The sequence below is a fragment of the Athene noctua genome, chromosome Z (genome assembly GCF_965140245.1).
Source record: "Athene noctua chromosome Z, bAthNoc1.hap1.1, whole genome shotgun sequence".
In the NCBI taxonomy this organism is placed as follows: domain Eukaryota; kingdom Metazoa; phylum Chordata; class Aves; order Strigiformes; family Strigidae; genus Athene; species Athene noctua.
Window position 1 is genome coordinate 43,208,665 of NC_134077.1, and position 7,017 is coordinate 43,215,681.

Sequence of the window (7,017 nt, forward strand, 5' to 3'; positions counted from 1 at the left end):
GGGGGTGGACAAAGCCTTTTCATGAGCAACAAGCAGGACTGTCCCAAGCACAGTACTTGGTGGCAGTGGGGAATTTTAATTGTCTGACATCTGTAGGGATGGTAAAGCTTCAGGTTGCAGGCTGTTCAGCAAGGTCTTGCATGTTGCAGCAGTTTCCTGGGTACAAAGGATGTCAGAAAGAGCAGGAGGAAATTTTCTTCGGTTTTGACTGGAGACAAGGGAAAGAACTAGCTGCGAACTTGAAGGAGGGAGACAGTTTAGGTGAGTGAGACCATGGAATAAGAGTTTGAAACTGGAAAAACCAGACCATTTTGTAAATTATGTGCTCTTGTTAAATTTAAGCAAGAGAAAACCAGACATGAAGTGTATAAGAATGGCAAAATTATTGAAGATGAGTATAAAAATACCATGGATAAGTAAAAATGGAGAGTAAGAAAGGTCAAGGTTCAAACTGAGATTAAATTAGGAACACAAAGGGCAACAAGCATTTTCTGCTATCATATTGGGAAGAGTAGGAATATCAAGGAAAGTGTTGAAGGACTTAAGTGCTTAGAGGGTTGTGTGAAGTAGTCTCTAAGCTCTTAATGCCTTTTTCTGACGGTTAACAGAGGATCTTCTGAGGTTCTGAAATTCTGGGAGAAGATAGATGTGATGATTCTTTCAGCAGAAGAGGAAAAGGGAAGAACTGGAGAATTCCACAACAGACCACTTTAACTTCTAAGAAAACACAGGAACTGTGTCTCTGTAAATAACTAGAGGAGATAGGTAACAGCCAGTGTGGTTTTGTCAAGAGCAAACTGTCATCCTGGTATGATTTCCTCTATGCCAGAGTAAGAAGTCTGTGGACAGAAGGAAAGTAACAACTGTCATAGCTCTTGGCTCATGAGGAAATGACACAGAAGATATTCTCTCTTAAAATGAGGGCTTAGATGAAATAGCTAAAAAGTGGTGGCAATTCTATTTGGAAGATGAAGAGTCATTGTTAGTAGCTCACTAATGAAATGTATGAACTTCTTGAGCAGGATTCACCACGTCTTACACGAGGACCATCTCAGTATTTCCACTGATGGGTGGAAAAATGCACATTAAACCAGTGTATGAGCTGCAGTCAGGTGTCTGTAAATGTGATTGAGCACCGTCTTAAAACTAAATTGCAGACAGTTCTGTACAGGAGGACTAGAACTCACCAAGGGTGTGTGGAAAGCCCTACTCATGTGGAGAACAGTCACATGATGATTTCATGGGGATGAGTCACTATCTGGGCTTATCACAAGCCAAACTTGTATCACTACCAGGCAGAAGGAGGTGTATATGTGTTAGAATGAACCTTCTATTGTATAACAGATTATGTTAAATTGTACTAAACAGTTGTGTGACTAGAAAACAGTTAGAAAATGTGACCTCTGAGGAGACTGAGGTTTGTTATGTCTCCTTGAAGTCATAGCTTTTCTAAAGAAACCAGTCCTCAGCTGTATAAAAGGCTACTGTTAAGAAAAATGGAACAATCTTTTCTGTAGTCCTGTAGGACAGGAGATTTCAAGCTGCACTGAAAGGACTTGCACAGCAGTGAGAAGAGATGGCTCTTACCTTATCTTAGATGATACCCCTAGAAACTGAGGCAACATCTTTTTTCCCAGCTAACTCCTCTTGTCAGAAGTGATGCATATGTAATGACACCAGCCTGCTGGAAGTGGTATGGACAAACAACTTCTTATAGCTGGAGGGAAGCACATTTTTCTGTGGGACCAGGCTCTCACAGTCCATAGCCTTTCAGGAAACAGGTCTGTGAGGAAACTATTGCTTGGACACCAGGAGAAACTTCATTTGCAACAGTGTAAACCTGCCAGATGGGAGTAATTTTACTGACGATTAATGCATGATGAAAGTCAGAGGCACCCTTCTGCCTTCCAAGGCCTCCAACCCAGTATCAACCTGGGCCCTTCCAATGTGCTGTAAAGTACAAGCCTTGTTTCATCCCACAATGATGGGGAGGAAAAAGGACTGGGTAAAGTAAAACCTATTTAAAAACTTGCCAGGGGACTAAAACATTTTGGATTCTGATATCCCAAAGGAATGAAATTTCCTATCACCTGGACTTTGAAGAAGGTCTGAAGTGGAGCTCCCTTTATGTTCTAGCATACCATGGCCCATCAGTTTTTCTGATCTAATGGACTTTACTTGTGCCAGGTTCAATTTGTGGAAGAAGAGAAGGTCTCCTGGGAGCTCATAGCCACTTCCCAGAATTATTTCAACACCCAGGAATCAGGCTATGTATGAAATGGATAGCACAGCACAGAGCTATACAGTTGGATATGCCCTATGTCTGAACAGAGGTCATTTGGACTTGGTAACATGGTGTTTTCCAGGCTGTATGACTTCAGCCTTTATGTATAAGCTGACATCAACAGGCTTGGTTGCTGTATTAAGGGGTATGCAAATGATTGTATGTGGTTTTGAGTTGTGATTTGGGAGCTGAAAAATTGCAGATGGGTGGACTATTTGTATTAAATTGAAGCTGGCACTTTTTTGGATTCAAACCTCTCAGATAATTGCACTTTGTTTTGAGTGAAATGTTCAGTTCAAGATAAATGTTTTTGTTTTGAAACTTCTGTAAGGAAAACAAGCAGTGCTCAACACTGACACTCCAGAGTCAAAATATTAATGATCCAAGCTCAGTTCATTTCTCTGTATGCAGGATTTGAAACTTAAAAAGAAGATTTCCTCTTAACAAGGGGAAAGACCAAAGGACCTAAACTACTGAAGGTTATAGCTGCAGAAGTGGAGAAACTGAAGCGATATCAGTTAAGCCAAGCCAGGGCTGTGTAACTGCAGCGCAATTGAAACCACGTAGGAATGCCAGGTGGAAATCTAAATCATCTGGGCAAAGGGACCCAGCAGTGCCAGAGCAACCCCTTTGAAGAAAGGTAGTAGGCCAATGTACCCATGATTTAAAGTGTGCTGCAAAGGCTGCAGGTGTTCCCTACGCCTTCAGGGAAACTTAGGTGGCACTATGAAAGCCATTGCTAGCATACCAATGATAACTAAGGTAGATACACTCTAAGCTTGCAACAGGATAATGCTGTTTGATTGGACTTAGGCAGACAATGGAGGATTTTGGAGGAGGATGAGGCTGCTATTTTAGGAAACTTGCACTAGGTTGTCATACAGCATAATAATATCTGAGCACGTGTGGTTGCACACATTTGGTTTTAATAGCTTTAAAACTGAATTGCAGAGTTGGCATAAGACCTCTGCCTTGTTGGGTGTTGGTGCTGTCCTCTAAACAGTGTTTCATATGGAAACCTCAAATACTTAAACTGCCCCGAAGGCTTGGCTGGTGGATGGGAAAATGAGCTAGAGTCTCTGGGAATAAAATTCCTCCCCTCCCAACAACTCGTATCATAGTCTTTCCCCAGTCCTAGGATGGACACTACTAGAAAGTCCAATTGTGAAGTGAAATCATCCAGCTGACACGGTACAAAACGTACTGCCCAAGAGAAGTACTGTTAAAGCCATTTATTGGACTGTGTCCAAAACAGAGGGTGCAGATACTACGTGCAAAGCAGAAAGGGTGATGACAAGCTTTGGGAATGTTAGGTCTGAAGATGCTTTTGTCCCTCCTTCATGGGAGCAATGTTTTCCTCCTAACCAAGAGTCTGTGGGTGATATAGTATACTTCATATTTAATAAATTTCATGGTTAATGATTATGCTAGTAGCAATAGCTACTGCACATCTGGGGATAATCATAAGACTGGTCAGGTGAGACAGTGAAATTTAAAAAGAATAGGCTTTGATCTCCATACCCTAGAAAATGACTAGAATGTCCTGGACCATAAAGAGACTGTATAGAATTGTGTTGAGAATGAGTTATCTGACGACTTGACAAAGTGATTAATCAATCAGTTAACTTGACAATGAAACCAACTTTTGGGTGTCCTTAAAGTGAACTGCCTTCCTTATAATACTATAAGAAAAAACACACCCACAGGTCAGAGAAACCCCTGCCCAGGTTAAGACCCTTGTCCTAGGCATGCGTAGTATTAGAGGCATTAGGTAAGCCATATTATAATCGTATGCTAATCACTAACCAATCAGTATCTAATAGGTGTGTTATGGAAATGTACTAACTTCTGATTTTTCTGTATGAGCATGCAAAGGTGTTGTTGGTGTGCTTGAAAAGCCCACCAAGCACCCAGACCTGAATAAATATAGTATCTCTGCTGAGTGTGTTAAGATTGATTCATTGCAGGCTGGGCATCAATCTACTTTTTTGGGTAACATGGGGAGGGGAGCTGCAAGTGACTAATTTGATTAGACATTATCCTTACAGGATGCTGTATTGACAGCTACACTCAAACCTTTCTGGCCCACTCATCCATTGCCGATGGATGCCGAATGCTGAAGATTGCAGATTATCTGATTTACCAAGTAATATTCTCATGCCACCTGCTTGTATCCAAGAATAAGCTTTCTGGCCTGGAGCCATGGGAGCCCAGCAAGGATCAGAGCCATGTTCCTCGCCCCTCCCGTGCCAGGATCTTCTTCTGTGCATGAAGTCCAGCCTGCAACTTCAGTTGCATACGGATTGACTCTTGCCATATGGAGGGCCACTGTGCAAAACCTCAGAGCTCTTGCTTGGAATTCTCCCCTTGCCTTTCCTTCCCCTCTTCGACTGGCTGGGGACCTTCAGATGGCACCATAGCAGGACCCTGCCACCTGGGCTGTTGCCCCCCACAGCAGGCGCTGCCAGGGCCCCATTTCCTGCCTGCAGTCCCACCTAGCAGAGCCACCAATGGTGGGAAAATGCCACAGCCTCCCTGTGGACACTTGTGGGCAAGGCAGTTAGTTGGAGCTGGATGAAGGATGATGGGCACTCGGGCAAGTCTGGGGATGGCACCAAACGGGTGAAGCAGAGGGCAGGGCGGCCCTGCACAGGGACCTCAGGGCCTGGAGAAATGGGTACTGGGAACCTGACTGGGCAAAGTGCTGTCCTGCCCCTGGCTGGCAGAAGCCCAGCTGAGGTGGAGGATTGTGGCAATGGGTACATCTGTCAGCTGGGACGTGTGCATGAACACAGCTTGAGCTGCATACTTGTTTTAGTGTAATCTGGTTGTTACACAGAAATACAGTGGTGGAGCACAGGAGCATGGCTTAGTGACAAACTTAGGTCTGCAGAAAACGCAGCTTGAGTGGTAGCTGGTTATGCTAGAGATCTGTTTTCTTGCTGGCTAAATAGGTGATATTTGAATTGTAGCAGGATCATAAAATGTTTATAATGAAGTATAAATCCCATACACTGCTGTGAACAAAAGAAAATTTGCTGCTGGCAATTCAATTGCAAAAGGTAAGCAATGTGGTTGAGAATCAAAACCAGTACCTAGACACCCCTCAGAAAATTTTGTTTGCATTTTGGCCAGAATGTTGGCTCTACCTTGCCATGACCAGCAACATCAGCTCTTCCCTTACTAATTCTTTTAGAGAATTACTTTGAAATTAGCACAATAATTTAAGTATTGCATTGATGAATTGCAGGAAACAGTCAGAGATTTGAATCTGAATAGTTCTCATAGAAAGGAGGTGGTTTTATGGATACACACATAAATACGAAGTTTTCCTTTAGATAGTAGTGTGTTCTGAGTAAGGAACAATCAATAGGCATGCTGGGTTAGCTTGCCAAAATCCTTTCAAGCTCCATAAACTGATAAGACACAGGCAGAAAGTACCTCTTCAGGTTAACATGAGGATAGTTCTCAGTTAATTATTTTATTTTATTTCTGGAAAAAAAATTTCTCTCCCTAAATGCAGAATCTTGTAAACTTTTAAAATTAATGACAGTATATATATATATATATATTTTTTTTTAATAATTGCTTAGTGTTTAGAGGAAGTATAAAAGCACCTGCTATACTGGAGGGGAATGGTAGTGTGTAAGTGGCTGAACTTTGCACTGCCCAGTTCTCCAGGATGAGTCCTAGGTTTCTGAAGGTGGCAGCCCTTCCCTAGCACTCTAGCACGTAAGTCAGTTTGGGATTTGGCAAGTCTGACTGTTGTTTTCTGAGAGACACCTATGCAAAAAGGTATATTTGTCATTCCAGAAGACTGGAAATGGACCTGAGTAAGTCTACCAGATCTGGCATGGCAACATGTCTTGTTGTATTTATCCTCCCTGTACACGCTGTAAACATGCACAGATTCTCTTCCTCTTATTTTACGGAGAGACGTCTCAGTTAAAAAAATGTATTACAATACAGTAGCAATGGCAATTTCTGCAATAAAACTGCATGAGTTTGTTATCTTTCAGTTGACAGATTGTATATAAAGCTCGTAACACCTATCATTAAACTTGAATAAGAAGTTTACTTAGTTGGTCAAATGTCCTGTGAAGCTGAAGAAGAAAAAAGATCATTAAACACTTCCCAAACTCTACTATGTGCACTCTGTGCAAATCTTTCCCAAATACTCTGGGCATGGAATTAAGGAAGACACAATGGTAGGACCCATGAAACTTTGATAAGGAACAATAATAACATAATATAGATGCTCAGATCTACCCAGAAGTAGTTTTGCTCAAGCAGTGTTGGGGGGAAATGATGAAGAGAAGAGGCTCTAGGAAAAGGTTTTTAGATGTCTGCAGAACAAGAGGACAGCATCCCAGATAAGTGATTTGTGGGAAACATGGCCACAATGAGGAAAAAAAAAAAGACAGCGAATAGGATTGTTTAGCATAAAAGAAGTGGAACAGAGAAACTGACCCTAACTTCAAGAGTAAAGAAAGAGCAGAAGAGATGAGGAAGAAGGACTGTTGAGTCCATAAGAAGCTGTGGAAACAGCCAAGGACTGAAACCTGGGAAGGAATATGGAGGGCATGGAGAGTACAGTGATTAAGAAGAGTGTTCATGAGCCAGGAGGGCCATGTGGCAAAAGCCAACATAAAAGTCCATCCATGGTTTTGGAACTGGTTATTGATGAAAATCCTTGGGCCTCTCATCAGGGAAGATCCAGGGGATGGAAGCAT